Raw genomic sequence first — 20,802 nt, forward strand, 5'->3', positions numbered from 1 at the left:
TCTTCCGATCACAGGATGACGAGGTTTTATGCTTTGGTTTGGGTCCATCAGTCATCCTGGAATTGTATTTTATTTGGCAGTTTGCCTTTTAGTTCACAGCATTTGTTCCTGTGTTCATAGCTTGGTTTTGTCTAGGAAAACTAATCCTAATCGGGCATCCCGTTTCGGGGTTCGATACTTGAGATCAACAACTTGAAGTCTGTGCCAGGGAAAGGTTTACGTCTCTAGTGATTAATCGCGGCCCGAAATGGCCTGAATGTTGGCAATCGAGATAGGATTGCAATTCATGGGCCTCTATTCTGCCAGAACCCTATAAATGTTAATTAATACTAGGGGAATATTTACAAGTTAAAATTCAACATGTAACACAAAGAACGCAGGAATAATAAACTTATGACAAATTAAACAATTATTCTGTCTTATAAATGTAACAAATATTTATACCCGTAACATAATCTACCAATATTTGCTACAAGAACTCGAATTCTATTCTTATAATTACTAAAAATAAGCTAAGAATCACAGGAGGCATTTAAAAATAACTTTTTAAAGTCAATTAGAATTGAGGAGGTTCTCAGAACTTTTATAAACCAAAACAGGATTACTTTGGTTTTACGATTGATCTTTTAAAAATTTGATTGCATTTCAAAGAGTTGTAAATTGGTACAAATGTTCACGTCTTCAGTAAAAAAAAACTAAGACGTTATACATGGATTTCAACTAGGAAGCACATCCAGTACTTCATTTGGTCCATAGGAATCCAAATTTTACTGTAAAGTGTTGACCTTATTTACCTTCCAAACAGTACACATTTCACAGACAGGGATGACAGATATTTTTTTTTGAAGAATCTGTATCACTGTAGCTCCTCTAGTCCAAACATATGTATTTCACGTATTTTACATATAAAACGAAATCTGTACGGATGCTCACAAATCTGTATAATATAGATTAATCTGTATCCCAAACATTTTGGCCATCCCCTGTATGGCATCCCTGGTCACAGAAGTGCCATATTGACTTCTGTGCACCCAAAACTTGATTTTCCATGACTCATATGTGACATAAGTGTTGCTTGGGCTAATTTCTGAAAAGTTTTTGGCATTATTTACTGTATTAGTTGGCTCAGCTGACTGCTTAGCAGTGAAAGAAGCACCAAGTAATTCGAATCGGCAAATTAAAACAAGCTCTAGTACTTCATGAATCTCAAAATAACGCTGGGTAAATATCAATTTTTGCAGAAATAAACGTTATGTGGCATAATTCTTCAAAAGTCGCCTCATCTGCGAAGAATATTACGAAAAAAATGAAGCACTACAAATGCTTATTAAAATATACCATATTATAGAGGAACCTTACAAATGCGTAACAAACTAGGACAACACATTTGGACATGAACAACACAGAACATATATTTTGCCCTGTTACCCTAATGGATAACAATTTCCGATTTCAGGATGACAAGGTGTCATAAATGTTGTTGGTTCATCAGTCAATCCTGTAATCGTATTTTCTCAGGCAGCTTGCCTTTTGTTTGCAGCATTAGTTGCTTTCATAGCTTGAGTTTTGTCTAGGATTTCTAATCCTAAGGGGCTTCCTGATTCGGGTTTCATCACTAGAGTTCTATAACTTGAAGTCTGTGCCAGGGAAAGGTTTACATCTCTAGTACTTAATCACGGTCCAAAATGGCCTGAATGTTTTCAATCGAAATAGGATTGCGGGCCTCTATTCTGCCAGAGCCCTATAAATGTGCATTAATACTAGGGGAATATTTACAAGTTAAAATAGCACATTTAACACAAAAATAAAACTTGTAATAAGAATCCACTCAAGATTGAGGGTGCATCTCAGTCTGAATAGTTCATCAGCAATTCAATAAGTATTTTATTAAAAGTCTACATAAATTCTTTGCAAACATTTCGTCATAGTCCTTGATAATAAGCTTCTATGCCTATCTTTGCTTGAAATCTCGGCAGAAACAAAACCTTGACATTGTTTGAAAATGAAACCGAGGCAAGCTACTTTCAGTTTCTGCAACCAAAAACTGGAAATTTTGTCTTTCGAAGCTTCGCTAATTCAACTTCTTTCAATTCTTGCGACCATTGTTTTCTTTAGATATTATTATCCAATTTGTGTTAGGGAAACGTCTAGGGAAACGTACATGAGCCTCTGCACGAATCTGGCGTACTGCTCACTCCCACAGAAAATTTGAAAACAGTTCGCACAGTAAAAGTCAAATGTGACTTTTACTGTGCGCGGTGTTTTCAAATTATCTGTGGGAGTGAGCAGGACAGGGCAAATTCGTACAGAGGCTCATAGAAGTAACATTTGCTGTGCCCAATGCATTTATAAAATGTTCATACACATCTGCATTCGAAACATTTAAACGTCATCTCGACTTCACAGCAGTCCTTGAAAATTAGAAATGTTAAACACAAAAACTCCAGGCCTACTAATCCGCTTTCGTCGCCTGTGAAGACGCGCCTACTCTTCTTTTCAGCCCACAACACAGTAAGTAGACAAGATAAACGAGGACAGAGAAACCGTGAGAACCAAGGAGCCGGGGAGGATAGCATCCGTTAATGGATTTTATGGCGTGTGGCGTCGGCGGCTACGGCGGCCACGACGACCGAGTCCCTAAGTTATTGATCAAGAAGAAGTAGTGTCGAATGACGTTCGAGAGTTAAGTGGTTCTGTACACATATAGGTAAGCTGGAAAGAAAGCAGCTAGGTTTGGGGGTGGGTGGAGGCACTAATTTGTGGCCGAGGCTACTCGACTGTTTGTCTGTCCGTTGTCAATCAAGTTGCCTGCTGCAACTTGAGCACAATACAAACATGCGCGTAACATCAAATTATCTCGTTTTTGGTTGGGTGCTAGGATAGGATGTGACACCTGCAACTTCTCTGTCTAATTTCACAGCTTGCTGTCTTGTTTTTCCGCGTTGCTAAGATTATTGGTCCCCAAATTGGTCTCTTTTGGGCTGACTAGGTGTCGTATCCTATCCTAGGTTGGGTGTATTGAAGGAGAGGGGTGGGACACTCTCATAATTCTTGGTGATGCGGTGAAAATGTATGAAGTCGGATAGAACGACTAAGCAGCATACTGCTGCTGCCGATGCTTCCCACGTTCGTTCGGTGCTAGACACGACGGCACGATGGCAAATGGCCATAGAGACAAGATAAGCCCGTATAGAAAATGTCAGATTTCATTAGGTGTAGACCTCTCGTTTTCCGAGAGATGTTTGTTCTTCTCCCCTTTTTTCCAGTAGGCTGTGCTTCCTCGAATTGAAAGGTAAAGGGAGTTGAAGGACCTGAGTAGGCGGTGGGGGATTTTGTCCTACATCCTACAAGCGTAAAACTGTTGCCCATAAATACCTTGTCGTTTGTGCTGTTGAGGCTGCAGCCGCAGCCGTTGCTCCTTCGTCTTCTCTATACCCGGACGACCACCCCACTTGGAGGAATTCGTCCGGTGCGGTCCCGGCCGCAAGTTGCCCCTCCTGCAGCGCCTGGTCCGTTGGATGTCCTCGTCCGAAGCAACACTGCAATCCACCAGAGATATGCGGGTAAATATTTTGGTTCAAGCGTAGCAAGGCATAACAGCACTCCTGGTGATACTCCTGCTGTTCCTGCCTGTGCTGGCCGGTGCAAAAGTGCTCCGTTTTTCCGTCCAACTCGGGAACCGTCTCCTCCTCCTCGTCCTCTTCGTCGTCCTCCAGCTCTCCCGCCTTCCGCTTCCCCTCGGCCGCCTTTGTGGTGTAGTACGTTAATCCTTTGGCAATCGATCCGCAACGCCTGCTGCTGCTGCTGTCCTCCGTGCTGCCCCGCCACTTTTCCAACCCTGCCCACTCCGACTCTGATACGCTTGCTTTGCTTCACTTTTGTTACTCCTCGGCGATTCCTCCCTCACACACGCGTTTTCCCCAAACACACACCCGAACACCGAAATAAAGCACGCACTTGGTCGTTTCAGCAACAAAAAATAACAACTTCGTATCAAAAAAACAGAAATCGCTACAAGCTTTTGTTAGTTTTTCGCCTACTACGATCAGTAAGGGTAGTAGGCCTTGCACTCGACCGCACCACTTGACGCGCTGCTTCGATTCTTGACGCTACTCGCGACTCCCCGAAAAAAAAAAAATACACACGTTCCGCTCTTCTTCTCGTCGTTTGTTGGCCGCGCGCTCCTTCTAGGAAAAGGCGATTTTCCACAGATCCATCCCCTTCAGGCACTCTCAGTGAAGGTAAAGGAAAGCCCAACCAGGCAGCGAGCCCTTTTTTCTTCCGTTTGCGACGGCCCTTCCACACACCGAAATCGAACAATCGGGAACAACAGGGAACCGATTTTCCACGGGAACAGGAACAAGAAAAATCAATTCTCGGGATGGCTGCGGCCGCCCTGGCTCGACTTTAGGGAAAATGTGGGACTTTTCCTTCTCCTCGTCGTCGTTCCTTTCTTCCTCCGTTCGTCCGCAGGCCCTTTTTTACTCGCACTCACGACGACGTCGGTTTTCACTTCACAGACCCCCACACTAACACGCATGCACACACCCACAGCACCACACGGATCCCAGCAAGCACCAGCCAAGCCAGTGGTGGGTATTTTCAAATCGAAGCAGGCGGCGGGCAAGGACCGAACACTCTGATGCGCGTTCCCGTGTTTCTGGCTGACGAAGACGAAGTGGCCTCTGTCTTTCTCGGCGGACGCGGTTAGAATGTATGTTTGCGGGACACTTCCTGGATTTAGCAGTCACACGGTGCTGCTGCTGGAGCTACGGCTGCCGATTCCAGTCCAGTTTGATGGGTCCTGTCGAATCTCACTGAGAGTGACTCTCCAGCTCGTCACGCTCTCAAGCTCTCGTCGATTTTCCTCGCGTGCCAGTTATTATGGTAGGTAGGTATGTGCAGTGATAATCATGATGGCTGGCGGGCGGGATTCAGTCGAGAGAGAATGCCGTTGACTGAGCAGAACAACCCCCCGAATTGGGGCTCCTTCCTGTGTGCTTGGTGGAGAAGAAGACCATGGAAAGCATTCGATGGGAGCGTTTGGATTGCGGAACATCTCCGAGCAAAGGACGCCATGAGTGATTGCGATGCAGTGGAGCCAGAATAGTTGTTGTGTTTAAGGAGAATTTTCTTAAAAATTAGATAAAATTTTCTTCATCTATATTTGAGAGACTTCCAGCCATCGACTGGTTCGTCTCTGGTTGTGAATATATCTTGAGGAGTTTCTCCTAAAGTTGTAAAAAAAGTTTTTGAAGAGCCCAACCATGTCATATAGACCAGAAAAGTTTCTTAGAACTATCATAAAACCAAAAAAAAGACATTAGGTTTAAGTGTGGTTCTAAAAACCTCTACAAGACTTATTGGCCATCAAAATGTTACTTGGGAAGAATGTATTGTTTTAGTCATGTAGACTAGAAAATGTTATTAGAACCATTATAAAACCAAAATAAAAGCAATTAGGTTTTATGAATGTTCTCAAAACCCCTATGAAACTGACTAATTATCAAAATTTGGTGGAACATGATAGAACGAGATTGGTAGGTGCTAGAAGGATTCCTTCCAATGATTATTCAACATAGTTTTGAGAATCTATATATATAAAAATGCAGTGGCATACGTGGGACCGCGCATAACTTACGAACGGAAGGTCCGATTTGGGTCGTCTTAGTTTTGTTCTGTTAGTTTTCACCCAAGGAAGGTTTATGAGGCCTAAAACATGGGAAAATTGAGAGTTTTTAAAAATCGGGTTTTCATACATTTTGAACGGGGACTTGGGCGCTTGGCTAGGGACTTGAAACGTCAAAAAACGTAGTAGGCAAGACAAAGTTTGCCGGGGACAGCTAGTTTCCTCTATAAATGATTCTACTGATCACTTCAGTAGAACCTCATAGTAGTCGTTTTATAAAATTAGACTTGGAAATGAGATTCAACAAAATGCACGATGCCTCTTTGCAACCCGCTAAATATTTGTAACCCTTCAGCGCGCGCGCGCGCTGTTGTAGAAAGTACAACATTACCAAAAAACCTCGCTCGTCGTATATAGCGCGAGCGCGGTGCAGTTTCCACTGCTTGATGGTGCACGTCCTGAAAGGTTGAACGGGTTGTTTAAGTTTTAACGCAGGTCGCTTGTATCCAAGTGAATCTATGACAAAAAGTCGACGACCGAGGGGTCAAAGGTCAGAAGATCGAATGTCGAAAGGACGAAAAATCGAAGGGTTAAAAGCTAGAAGAGTCAAAGGATCGAAAGGTCGAAATAAAAAAAATAACTTAATCAAAAGGTTGACAGAACAGAAGGTCGAAGGCTGCAGCTGGTAGTAAAATTGAAAGAATCAAGATCTCGTGGATTCTTTTTCGATAGGAATCTCTATTAGAACTTTTGAAGAAAAAAATCAATAAAAATTGGGAAAAGAATAGTTCTGGAGGAATCCCTACTAGAATTCCCAAATAAATCCTTGGAATACTTTAGTAGGCTCTGGAGATATTTCTAAAGGACTCCTCAAAAAAAAAAAAAAAAAATGAGAAGGAATCCCCAGAGGACTATCTTAATGGATTTCGGAACTAGTTCCTTCTTAAACTTTCTAGAGGAATTCTTGAAAGCATCACTGACGAAGTATTTGAAGCAATCTAAAGGAAATTCTCGAAGAAACCAAAGGAGGACTTGCTAAAGAAAACTACAGAGGAGTACCCGAAAAAATACATGGAAAACCCCTGGTTGAATTCCAATCATATTCTCTTTAGATATTATTAGAAGGATATTTGAAAAGATGTTTTAATATAATTTCTGAACGACTTTCTGATGGAATTCCGGGAGGAATTCATCGACGTATTTCTGAAGGAATCCCAGAGCAATATCTGAAGGATCAAACGGATAAGTATCTGCAAATATAATATCTGAAGAAATAAATATAGGAATTAAAAAAAATCCTGTACAAATTCCTTGTAAAAATTGAGGGATGATTCCAAGTTGAAATTTCCTAATGTATCCTTGAAGAAAATCCTTGAAAAATGTCTGAAAAAAATACAAGTAAAAATATTGGAAGGTATTCCTGAGGGAGTCTTGGAGAACTAAAAGAAATAATACGGAGTATGGCGGAATCCCTGCTTGAACCACAGAAAGAAATAACGCAAGAGTCTCTGACGGAATCTCAGAATAAATTCCTGAGTTTTTTTTTTAGCCTGGAGCAGTTCTTGAAGGAATGCCCAAACGAATTCCTGAATATAAGAAAAATCTTATAAGAAATGGTTAAATCAATTTCAATCAATTTCTGAAAGCATCCTTCGATGAATCTCTGAAAAAAAAATCAGATAGAGGTTTCTGAAGAAATCCCGAGTGATCTTTCCGAAAAAAATCTCTACAAGATTTCATGAAGTTTCAGAGGATTTCCAACGGGTTTCAGAGGTGTTACGAAGAGGTTTTTGGGGTTTCGGATGGTCTTAGGTGCGTTACACGGTGTCCGGGGTCTCTGGAACATCCATAACCCCATTGAAATGCCCTTGAAATCCTCTTTGATTGAAGGATTTTCCTGAAACCTTCCATGATACGACCCTAACCTGAATCATGTTAATTCAAATGTCTCTGAAACCTTGTGGAACGTCTACAAAAAGCTTCGAAACCTTCCTGAAAAAAACGCCCTTCAAAGGCTTCTGATACCCCTCTAATTCGCCCTTGAAGTCTCTTGAAACCCATTAAAACGCGAACAAAACCTGACGGAACGCCCTTAAAAAACTCATAAAATTCCCGTTACAACCACCTGAAACGCCCCTAAAGTCCCTTGTAGCTCCCTCTTTTGGGCTCTCTGGGAACTTCCGGGAAATCCCCTTGGCTCCATCTCAAACGCCCAGAAACAAGACCTGTACTCGCAAATTAAGTTTCTTCATTACAACCTCAACTTAATTTAGTCACAAATTCCCTCTTTTTATGCCTTTTTGCCTTTCTCGTACACTAAGTGTACTGGAAAGGCTATATGTTCACTCCAAAAATGTGTGTGTGGCGGTTCATTCGACGCGGAATCTGGTCCCATTGTTTCCTATCGAAAATGGTTCGAATCGGTTTAGCCGTTCCGGAGTTATGGCCATTTAGGTGTTCCGGACCGGTACCCCAGGAAGGCGCCAGATATGAAAATGCTACAAAACCGTGCATGCGACACATAGTCTCAGGCCATATCTGAACCGATAGTGTTCCGGAATCGGTTCCGGGTGCCCCGCCGGAAATGGCCAAACATAAAAGTGAACCAAACCCTAGACCAAACCCATGCATGCGTCACATCAAATAGCAGCTTTTTCGATAACCTGAAGAATGGTAAGCAGGAAAATAGCCTTAGATCATACCAGCGACTACCGGTAGTGCTCTGGAATCGGTTCCGGATGTCCCGCCGGAAGTGGTCAAATATAAAAGTGAAAAAAAAAACCCATACATGCGAGGCATCAAATCGCGGCTCTTTAGATAACCTGATGAACGGTTAGGAACAAAATGGTTTCAGACCATATTTGGTACAACCAGCAGTATTCCGGAACCGGTTCCGGGTGTCCCGTTGGAAGTGGTCAAATATAAAAGTGAAAAAAAAAACCATACATGCGACACATCAAATCGCGGCTCTTTAGATAACCTGATGAACGGTTAGGAACAAAATGGTTTCAGACCATATTTGGTACAACCAGCAGTATTCCGGAACCGATTCCGGGTGTCCCGTTGGAAGTGGTCAAATATAAAAGTGAAAAAAAAAACCATACATGCGACACATCAAATCGCGGCTCTTTAGATAACCTGATGAACGGTTAGGAACAAAATGGTTTCAGACCATATTTGGTACAACCAGCAGTATTCCGGAACCGGTTCCGGGTGTCCCGTTGGAAGTGGTCAAATGCAAATGGGAGCCAAACCCATGTATGCGACACATTAAATCGTGGCTTTTTTTTTTGATAATCTGATGAACGGTTTGCAAGAACACAGCCTTTGGTCACATCAGAGACTACCGGTAGTTTCCAGAACCCGTTTTGTATGTCCCGCCAGAACGACCAAAATGTAAAATAAATCAAATCCATGCATGCGCATCAATTTTTGGCTTTTCAGAAAATAGCAAGAAACTAGTCTCAGACCATATTTGAGACAGTACAGTCTTGGAACCGGTTCTGGGTATCTCATAGGAAGTGATATGATGCAAATTCAAATTGGATTCAGTATGAAAAAAATCACTTGCTTCCATTTTTTGGTCAAATTTTATGAATCTAATAACCAGTAAAGTGTGCAGGAAAAAGTTTATCGAAGACTGTAAAGGTGGTCACGCAGTCAACTAAGAGGTCTGATATTTTTCAGCTCTGCCTATACATTGAAAATAATGTCGGAAATATTTGCCATCAATAGGTTTCCCAACTCGATGATGGCTTGTATAAAATTCTTGCTTTTATAAATAAAGTATTCACAGGATTCAGGATGCTTACGTCAACGGAAAAATCATGAGTACATATTCGACGAGACAGGCACTATCCCCACTAGGTGGATTAGTCTGGGTTTATTTTTATTTATGCACATATTTAATGTATGCACCCCCAGCCAGATGCATAAAAAGATGTTCTAGTGTAACTGGAGGGATTTTTGAAGAGATCCCTGGGGGAAGTTTGTGAAAAAAAAACTCTTGGAGGAATTTCTAGAGCAATCCATGAAAGATTTTCTTAAATAATCCATCAAAACTAATGTGAAGGAATTCTTGGAAGATTTTCTGTTAGAATCTTCAGACTTATTTTTGAAGTAATCCCTGGAAAACTGTCTGAAACCCTCTTGGGAAGAATTTCTGGTATCCATGGAGAAATGGGAATTTATTAAACCCTCAGAAGAATTTCTGAAGTGTTTTCTAAAGAAATCCATGGTGAAAGTTCTTAAAAAAATATCTAGTGAAATTTTTGAAGGAATCCATGAATGGATTGCTTAGAAAGCCCCTGGAGGATGTTCTGAATAAATTATTGGTAAATCTTTTGAAGCAATTCATGCAAGATTTTCCAAATAAATTCTTTGTGAACTTTCTCGAGGAAGCTCAAGAGAAGTTTCTGAAAGTACCCCAGGATGAACTTCTGTAGCGATCCCAGGAGATAATTTCCGGATGAGTCATTGGAAGAATTTTTGGAAGAATCTGTGAAGGAATCCAAGGAAATGTTTCCAAAGGAAAGAATGTATGTAGCATTTTCTGTAAGATTTTCGGGAAAAAAAGAAATCGGAAAAAACTTCTGAAGAATTTGCTTTCAGTTGAAATTTATGATAAATATCCAGAGGAATTATTAAAGACGAGTTTTCGGAAGAACACCACCTTTATCTTGAAGAAACGCCTGGGAGGATTTCTGACGAAATCAATCAAGCAATAACATCTTACTTCTTAAAATACTCTGTGGAATTTCTAATTTTCTGAAGGAATCCGTGTAGGAATTTCCACTGCAATCTCCTAGGGGCCGCCCAATACCGGCGCCAATACTGCCTTTTTTTAGACGTTTACGATTCAGATTTAGAAAAACTCCGCCAGCTGTCCATGAGAGGTACGTTTGAATTCATAATGTAGGGTTTGTGTGCTTGGGAAAGTGTGCTGATTTATGACTTGCTGGAGGCACACCTCCAGGAGTCTCTTCTGGAATTCCAAAGGCATCCTTTCCGTGGTTTCTCAACAAATTTCTTCCAGCACTCCTCCAGGAGTTTCTTCTGAGATTCACAGGGAGTTATTGATAAGATTCACCAAGGGGTTTATTAAGGATTCCTTCAGAAGTTCCCTCTTGAATTTTTCCTAAAATTTCTGGTGAGATTGCTAAAGAGATTCCACATGGGATTGATCTAGGAAGTCCTCCCGGAATTCCTCCAGAGACATCTTAGGTTTCTCAAGAATTTTTTTCAAGAATTCCTCCGGTTCCTTCTGTGTTAGCCTTCTATTATTCATGGATTTTTTTCTGGGATCCTTTCAAGAATTTCACCCGGGATTTCTTCTGGGATTCCTGTTGAGATTCTTTCAGGAACCCCTTCTGAATTTTTTTTCTGGACTCCTTGCGATAACTCATTCATTTCATTTCCGGAATTTCTTGTAATAACTCCAGGAATTTCTTTTTTCTGGAATTCTTTTCCTAAGATTCATCTAAGAAATTCAAGAACTCCTTCCAGGATTATTTCGGGAACTCCATCTATGATTCCTCCAGGCGCTTCTTCCGAGATTCTTTCGAGATTTCTTCAGGAACTTTTCCTGGAGTTCGTCAACTAACAAACGTAGCTGCATAACAGCTTATGGAACGAACGATCCAAAGAAGGCGTAACTATTACGGAATATTACATGGGGAATATTCTAGGAATCCCCCATGAAGCTCCTACAGGAGTTTCTTGAAGAATTCCTTGGAGAGTTTCCTCTGACAGTTTATTCCTGGATTCCATTTTCCAGGAATTAATTCTGGAAATCTCAGAAAAAAAACTTCTGAAGACATTCAGAAAAAAAAAACTGTTAAGGGAATCTCGAAAAGAATTCTTGGAGGAATCTTGGAAGAAATTTTAGGAGGAACCTCGGGAACAATTCTTGGAAGATTCTTGAACCTTAAAAAAAATGCTGAATGATTTCCTTGACGTTCCAGAAGAAATCCTGGGAGGAGTTCTTGGAGCAATCCCAGGTTGGATCTTCTAAGGAATTCATATGAAGCTTCTGGAAAAATCGCAGAGGAAGCTTCTGAAAAAACCCCAAGAAGTATCTCAAGATGGAATCCATGAGGAATCCCAGGAGGAATCTTCGATAAGTTTCTAGATATGCCACGGAAGGAATTCTTGGAGGAATTCCAGAGATTGCTGGAGTAATCTCAGAAGGAATTTTAGGAGGAATCCCAGAAAGAACTCATGAAGCAGTCTCGGAACAAATTCCTAGAGATATTTCGGAAGAAACTTGTGGAGTAATACACGAACTACTGGTGGAAACTCTGAAGAAATTTATCTTAAAAAATCTCAGAGAAAATCACTGGAGGAATACCAGGGGTACTTCTTGGAGGAATCCAGGAAAGAGCCAGTCCCATGGAATCCCAGAAGAAAATCCTATCCTGATGGAATCGTGAAATAAATTTACGGAGAAACCGCGTGAGGAATTCTTTGCGGAATTTCGGAACGAATTACTATGGAATTAGTTCCAGGAATTCCACGTGAGATATTTTCAGGAGTTCCTTCGGAGATTTCTTCAGGAATCCTTCCAAAAATTTTCCAAAGGCTTCTTCCGGTATTCCTTTAAGAAATTCTTCTAGGATTCATCTGTGATTTTTTTTTCTGTTTTCCACCAGAAGTTCATTCTGGAATTCTCCCAGATGTCCATAATGACAAATATATAGGAGGTTATTAAATAACTCTTTCAGGAGCATTTCAAGGAACTCCTCCTACAGCTTACACAGGAATTTCTTGTGGAATCACTCTAAGACTTCCTTATGATGTTCAAAGTTTTTTTGAGGAATTCCTCCAAGGATTTCTTAAGGAACTCCTCCAGCAGCCTTACCAGAAATTCCTTCCAGAGTTCATTCTGGTTTTCCTTCTACAGAATCCTATGAAAAACTGTTGAAGACATTCCAAAAGAAATTATTAGAAGAATCTCGGACTTACTGGAAAAACTTGTAGTTAGAAGGCACGAAATGTTGATAATTGACAAATTGAGAGATGAAATTAGTGAAACAAATTCCGTTCTGGTGGTATTTGAACCCACGATTCCGTATTCGCTGGACCGGCGCTTTAACCAACTAAGCCACAGAATGATTCTGCGGAATAGAAAGCTAAACTGCCTCCGAAGCCGCACCGTGAACACTCCTATTTCACAAACTCATTTCTTTTTTCGGCTTAGATGCTGTGGTGTCTAATTAGTATGCGTCGAGAGCTAGGCACGGTCGGACGCGGAATATGAAGTCGTGAGTTCGAATCCCACCAGAACGCGATTTTTCTTCACAAATTTTATCTCTCAATTTGTGAATTAGCAACATTTCGAGCCTTCTAACTACAAGTTTTTTTCAGTACGTTTCAGACATACCAACAAATCTGGTAAAATGCCAGTAAAATGGGCAATATGTGTCGTTGTAAGAATTTCGGCATTCCTGCAGGATTCCTGGAACTCCTGGAAAACTGCCGGAAGGAATCCCTTGAAGTCCCAGAAGGAACCTGAATAGGAACCACGGAAGGTAGTTCCTGTACTTCGATAATCACACTACAAAAAAGAAGAATATTGTCTTTAGCCATATTTATCAGAACATCAAAGGTTTTCCGATGATTCTAGGTTATCCGTTAGGTGGCGCTAGTAATTCTTAGAAGTTTTAAAATTCTGCTATGTTTTGGGTTTTTAGCGTTGGTGGCAACCTCAAGAATGTGTCGTTTAATTATTAAATCATTTGAATGCATTTGTTCACAAAAGGATTCCAAATTTGTTTTTGGGGGTTTATAGTCCGTTTGGAGGTGTTTTCATGGGTTTAAAACACTGAATCAAAATTCAACCATCGTGCAACATGGTTGACAATGTCCCAACTTGAATTTATTGCGACAATCCACCCAATGCGACATGAATTTGTCCCAACTGGAAAAGAATAGGATAAACATCGTACACCCCGAGCTTAGAGATTTTTAGGCCGTGCATTGCGATTTTTTAACGGTAACTTCGAGTCGGTAAACACTGCAGCTCTGTTGTCAAACAGTTTTGATTTTGAGTTTGTAATAATCGATTATTTGCGAGTTAAAAAGTAGGCAACAAATTCGGCTTTCGTTTTGTCTCCAACAAAAGTGTTCGAGATCATGTCATTATCTGTTACCAGCTGGTATAAAGAGTAATCACCGTACTTTCTTTGTTGCTTGTTTGGTGCCTCTTTTATCTGCTCGAGATACATATGTATCATTTTATCAAATTTGAAATATTGTGTACAATCTAGAGTCCTCATAGTGTTCTGTGAATGAAGACAAGCCCTCGAATCCTGGCCTCCTTGGATAAGCTGTTTGATATAATGTATCCAGCACAAATAATAATTTTGTGGCCATCTTTGTTCACAAAATGAAAAAAACTGCTCAATTATTTTTTTATGTTATTCACATTTAACATCAAATTTATTTTTGAAACCTGAAAACTCTTTGAAACTTCAAAATGAGTATTAAATGTTTGCCGCTATTTAAACTCATAACAATAATTGCAAAAAGCCATTACTGCAAAACTTTCACATTCTCCTCAGGGAGCAACACTGTCCGAGGCCAAGTTTCAAGAGTAACAACACACCGTGCAAGTTCGAGGGAGAATTTCCAACTCCCAGCTCAACTCGTTATTACTGAGAGAATGCCACGACGATGAGAGCGCATCGAAAACTAGTGCGTCTCCACAGTGACGATATCACTGACGGTACTGGTTGTACGACCGGGTTTCTGTTCTCCTCACCCCAGACCAAGTCTCCCTCCAGAGGCAGACAATATTTCCCGCATTACTTAGAATATATGACGTACCGCGCACGGTGGGCTTCTCGACAATAGTTTTTTAAATGAAACCGTTAATCGAATCTGCTCATTTAACCCTCTAATACCCAAATTTTTGATTTTGATCTAAATATCATTTTTCGTCATCTAAAATCGATTCAAACATGTTTTGGAAGATGATTCTTTTTAATTCTCGATTTCGTGAATTTCAGTTTTTGATTTTTCTAATTTTTATTTTTGAACATTCCCACACTTTTATATTTTTCCTGGTAGCCTATTTGAGGTACGGATTTTTCGAGATGAAAACATTTTGAGATTTTATGAATATTGTTGAAATATTTTTATTTTTATTTTTTTTTTCATAGGAAATTTTATTTTCCGTGTAGTTTTAAGGAAAATAATTTTAGAGTGTATTTGATTTCCTTAAACTATTGAACTAGGATAGAATGATTTGGGAAAAATTTAAAATATGCTAATTGTGGCGATTCAGTACAAAATAAACAATGACTTCTAAAAGGTGACCAAAACATCAATTTTTCAATGATTTTTGAAAAATGTAAATACGCTTTAACATACACCAAAAACCATTTTGAGATATACAAAACAGTCTCAAATATCAGCCAAAAATATAAAAATTTTGATTGTCCACGAAGCAAAAATTACAAAAATGCTCAAACTATACCCCGTCTAAAGGCGGGGTTGGGTATTAGAGGGTTAATGATAAAACTAGTGTTTTTCGTGAAAGTTCGGATTTTTTCATCAATTTTAATTTTGATGTTACTTTTTAATTCGCCAGTAATTGAAACAACCAGTTAACATTCCTCCACCAGCGCCACCGTGCTGCCACATCCCGAACATTGTTGGCCCAGAGAGAGAGTGAAATCGTAGAAGGCCACCACCGGTTTTTGCTCGCGTTAGACTCTTCCAGCACTCACTCGCTCACTTGCTCGTTCTCTCTTGACCATGTGTGCACTCCTCACAGCTCGCAGCTTTCGGGAAAAAATCAATTTTTCCAACGCAAGCGCAACGCCACATCAACAGGTCAAGTCTCGCCGTTTGGTGGTCCGCGTTCATGGGATCCGTTCCGATACGCGCGTCCGCTCGTCTGTCCGTCCATCCGTCCGCGTCAGCAGACACGTCGGTTGCCAAACATTGCATTGTCGGTCGGTCGACCAACAACTACTGTGTTGAAGAGCAGCCTCGGTGAGTTCAAGGAATTCCGCTCCTAGCACAAACCATTACCATCCCATACTGACTGACGACTGGTGGTGCTGGTGGCTGGCCTGGCCTGGCACTGACGAGTCTATGCTCTTTGAAGCATCAGAGCTAGTAGTGGACGGAATATGGGAAAATGTAGAAAGAAATGGGAAAAAACCTCACAACATAGTAGGCTGACTGGAACAACAAGGCCGTCAAGAGGATATCCTCCATAATACAATGGAGCTCTCACCAACAGAGCTCCGGCACGCAGCTACCAGACACAGTCGTTTCTCGAATAGTGGCTGCTGAGGTTCGATTCAATCAGGGAATGCCTGGCAAAAGAAGCTCTCAGTTTTCATAACAAAGCTGAAAAGCAGGCTTTGTCACACTGGGAACGTTACACTAAGAAGAAGAAAAGGATGTGCAATTATTTCAACAATAGTGAATTTCAATTGATTCGGTTTTACACACTACGAAAAAATCAAAATTACTCGTGACGTAAATTTATTGCACAGGACGTAAACAATTGATTGACGTAAATTTATAAGTCTTCTGACTTAATAATACGTCATTCTTGTAAAATTAAGTTCAATGTGACGTAAACAATTTCTGAATCGTGCACTAGATCGTGCATCATTACGTTTCATATGACTAAATATTCAGTCAAATGTGACCGAAAATTACGTCACTTGGCCGTTAAAATTTACGTCATATGTGCACAGATAAAAATAATGAGATTTACACGTCATGTAAACTTCATTTTAGTCATGTAAATTTAGTGTTATGATGGTTTACATGACATATCATGTAAATTTGTGTTATATATCATGTAAACACTCAGAGTCATGCTGAATTACATGACATATAATGGAAGTTTACATGAAATTTTGTGACTTTTACATAATATATCATGTAAACTTCTGTGATATCCCACGCTCCATTTATGTGCATTATATGTCACAGAATTTTACATTCTTTTTTCGATCTGTGTGTTGCTTGAATATGTGCATCCAGAGTGACGAAAATTTACATGATTTTTTCTAAGTGTGTAGATTTTGATTTAGACATATTTTCGGGAAATCCTTTGAAACTCCTTCATCATTTTCGTTGGGAATTTCTGTGGTAATTACTTTTGATATGCGTCAAGCAATTTCTTTGAAGATCCCTTCGATGTGTTTGATTTTTTCTTTAGAAATTCAGCGGTATGTATATTGGAATTTGACAAACAGTTTCATTGGAAATTTGTTCAAAACAGTCAACGGAAATTGCTCTGGAATTCTTTTGGTATTTACTTTTGCAATTCCCTTACATATATCTAGCCAAGGGCTGAAAGTCTCTATAATAAAGATAAATCAATCAATCAATTACATACATCTTTGACAATTTTATTATCATTCCTTCGACAATTTATTTATACATGTATTCAGCATTTTTTTGGAAATTTATTTGGAATCCCTTTGGAAACCCTATCGGCAGTGTCTAAAAAGCCTCTAGAAATTTATTTAATTTTTTTTATTCTGTATTAACGAGATTTTTAGCCCTAGACTAGTTCATCCCAGGACCCACGCTTAACTTCCCTTCCGAAGGAAGAACTCACATTTTGTAAGTTTGTCGGGAGTAATATTCGATCCCAGGTCCTCGGCGTGATAGGCAAGTGTTCTAACCATCACACTAGGTTCGCTCCTCACTAATTTGTTTTTATTTTTTTTTCTTTTATTTATTTTTTATTTTTTTATTTTTTTTTTGTCTGTATTAACGAGATTTTTAACCCTAGGCTAGTTCATCTCGGGACCCACGTTTTACTTCCCTTCCGAAGGAAGAACCCACATTTTGTGAGTATGTCGGGAGTGGGATTCGATCCCAGGTCCTCGGCGTGATAGTCTTGTGTTCTAACCACCACACCAGGTCCGCTCCTTTTTTTTTTTTTTTTTTTAAATAATTTTTATTCTTTTATTTTATATCCTAAAATTTTATGGGTAGCTTTCTCGGCAATCCTCCTGGAAATGTCTTAGTGGATTTGCAAATTACTCAGACAATTACTTGGAAATTCCTCATATAAATCCTTTGAAAATTCAGAAATTCTCAATTAGACTTGCTGAAGGTATTCCGTAACGGATTAAAAGAACTGCCAAAGAAAATGGAATTTCCCAATCAATTTGATAAGGAATTCCCGAAATACTTCCTAAAAGAATCCAAAAGAAATTGCACGATTGATTTTCATAATTTTCAATGGTGCATTTGTCTAATAAATTCCTTTCAGACATTTTCAAAGTTTCCATAATAAAGAGGAGCAGTCAAAGCATTCACAATGAAATTTCCGAGAAAATTTGCGGTATGAGTTTCGGAAAGGATCCTCAAAAAATTACGTAAGGAGTGTGCTAAGAAATTGTTTACCAAAGACCATGCCTAAAAAACTTTCAAATGATTTGTAAGAAAAAATCAGCAGAGGGAATAAGAAAAAAATAAAAATAGACAGAATTTTCAAGCAAATTCTGGAAAAATGTTCGAAACAATTGCCGAAGATTTTTTCAAAGAAATTGCCGAAGAAATCTCTAAGAAATCTGTCGGATTTCATAACTGAAGAAAATCTCCAACAAACTGTCTAAATAACTTTCATAGGAATTGTAGACGAGATTTATATAAGAATTGCGAAAGTGATTTTTAAAGAAATTGTCGAACAATTCTCCACAGAAATTGTCAAAGGAATTCCTTATGGCATAGGCAAAGGAATTAAAGAATAATAATATTAAGAATGCAAACTCCACTGAGTATATTCAAGGATTACACAACAATTTTCTCCTGAAATATCTCTACGGGTTTTAGAAACGTCTATCAAATATGCATTCGGAAATTTTCTCCAAAAAAATCTTAAGTTTCCCATGGATATCGTAAGAAATTCCTCAAGCGGTTCCATCAACAGATTTTGCTAGGAATTTTTGAGAAATTCGGTCATGTTGGCCTTCGGAAATTTTTCTGAGAAACCATCAGGAATACTTCCATTGATTCCTTATAAAAATTCTTGGTTTCTTCTAGAATTTTCCCAAAAGTTTTTTTTAAAAGAAATTCAGGAATTAATCTAGGAACTTTTTTCTCTAAAACCTTCCCTGGATTCCTTCCAATATCGCTGCATGGATTCCATTAAAAAATCTTCCAGGAATTTCTTTCGGAAAGTTTTCCAGGGATTTCTATTGAAAATTCTTCAGAACATCTTCCATGAATCGTTTCAAAAATGTATTCAAGAATTTCCTTCGGAATTTTCAACAGAGGATACTCTAGCAATTTCTCCAGAACTTCCTCTTGAAAAGTTTCCATGGGTTTTCTCTAAAATTCTTCTGCGATGTTCTTAGAAATCCATATTAGAATTCTTTTCGAAAATTTCTTGAGAAATGCTTTCAGCGATTCTTGAAGAAAATCAAAGGTTCTTCCAGTAATTTCTCCAAGGACTTCTTTAGAAAGTTTTCCTCAGACTTCTTCGGGCATTGTAACAAATATCTCTTTATAAATTCTCTCAGGAATTCTTTAAAAAAAATCCCTGGAGAATCCTTAGAAAATCTTTATAAGAGTCCTTCATAAATATGTCCAAGGATTCCAATTCCATGGAAATCTTCTAAAATTAATTAAGGTTTGTTTCAGATACTGTTCTGGCGATTTTTTTCTTCTGAAATTCTTCCAGGCATTCTTTGGGAAAATTTTCCAATTCTCCTCTCTTCAAATTTTCTCTGATGAATTTCCCCAACAATTTATCCAAGAATTCTTCTGGGTGGATTTCTACGAGTTCTTTCTGAAACTCCATCAGGAATAACATTAGATGTTTTCAAGAGAAAATTTCCCCAGGGATTCCTTCAGAACTTTCGACAGGGATTTCTTCAGAAATTATTTCAATATTCAAGATGGTTTCTCCAGAAAATTTTCCAGATATTCCTTCAGAAATTTGTTCAGATACTTCTTCCGTCCAGCAGAGAAATATTTCTTCCGGATATTTTTTCAGATATTCCCACAATCTAATCCTAGAAATCTATCCAGCATTTTTTATACGGATAATTTCCATGGATTTTTCACGAAATTTGTTCAAACATATGTCCAAGAAATTTCTACGGAAAAACCTCTAGAAATATGTCAAAAGTTTGTTTCTCTTTCTGGGGATCTTTGCAGACGTTTATCTATGTGTTGCTTCAGATACTCCTATGGGATTTATTTTTTGTTAGTTTGCCCACAGATTACGCCAGCAATACTTTCAGAAAATCCTCCAAAAAATTATTAAAGGACTTTTCTATTCTTTTGTATATAGGAATTCCACCATAATTTCCCTAGAAGTTTTTCCTAGTTTTTCTCCGGGAAGTTCAATAAAAAAGTTCCTCCTAGGATTCCTTCAAGATTTTCCCTAGATTTTCTTCTGCTATCCTTCCAAAGATTCAGTCAAAACTACTTACTAACATTTCTACTGAGATTTTACTGAAGATTTTCTCAAAAATTTCTTCAGGGTATCTTTAAGAAACTCTTGCTGGTGCTTCTTCTGAAATGCTGAAGAGAAGGCATTTTTCTCTCTAGAGATATCTTTAAAATTTTTGGGATTTCTTCAGAAATATCAACAAGGGATTTCTTCAAAAGTTCTTGAATAAAGGTTTTCAGAAACTCCTGAAACGTTTTCGCTAGGATTTTTTTTAGAAATTCCATCGGAAATATCTCCTGGGATGACTTTTGAGATCCCTGCATGATTAGATACTTCCTGGAGTTTTTCAGATTTTTTTTTCCAAAAAATGCATAAATAATTATGTAGAATACTTTAAGGAGTTCCTGAATGAATTCTTAAGATTATTTCAAGAAATCTATTGAAAAACTCTTGGAAATTTGAGAGACTTCTGCAATGTGCAAGTAATTCCGAAGAAAACCAAATCACAGAAAATTTCTGGAAGAGCTCCTGAAGAAATCTTTTAAATTTTTTTTTCGGAAACCGCATACAAAGGTACTGGTGGTATTTTTAAATAAATTCATCAGTAACTCCTGGAAATATCTTTGGAAAGTTCAAGAAGAAATCTTGGAAATTTCGGACCGTAAGAAGTAACCTTTTTATCAATTCCTAAATGAACGCCTTAGATGATGCCTTGGAGAATACCGTTAGATGCCTTCTTACGGTCTCTGAAACAAATCTTTGAGAAACTTTCGAAAGAACTCTGCAA

The 20,802-nt window shown here is 38.9% G+C and overlaps 1 protein-coding gene across 7 annotated transcripts in view; it reads right to left on the reverse strand.

Moving 5' to 3' along the window:
• The window catches only part of LOC109431126 (protein unc-13 homolog B), a 313,958-nt gene that overhangs the window by 148,838 nt on the left and 144,318 nt on the right, over positions 1-20,802 (reverse strand). For 3 of the 7 annotated variants that reach the window (XM_062843709.1, XM_062843704.1, XM_062843694.1), the window contains exon 1: positions 3,376-4,770. The exons of 3 other annotated variants lie outside the window; for them this stretch is intronic. The gene's annotated coding sequence lies outside the window, so the exon portion shown is untranslated. Of the gene's footprint in view, positions 1-3,375; positions 4,772-20,802 lie in introns of those variants that run through there. One more of the 7 variants, XM_062843699.1, reaches the window with a different exon arrangement.

The sequence above is a fragment of the Aedes albopictus genome, chromosome 1, assembly GCF_035046485.1.
Source record: "Aedes albopictus strain Foshan chromosome 1, AalbF5, whole genome shotgun sequence".
In the NCBI taxonomy this organism is placed as follows: domain Eukaryota; kingdom Metazoa; phylum Arthropoda; class Insecta; order Diptera; family Culicidae; genus Aedes; species Aedes albopictus.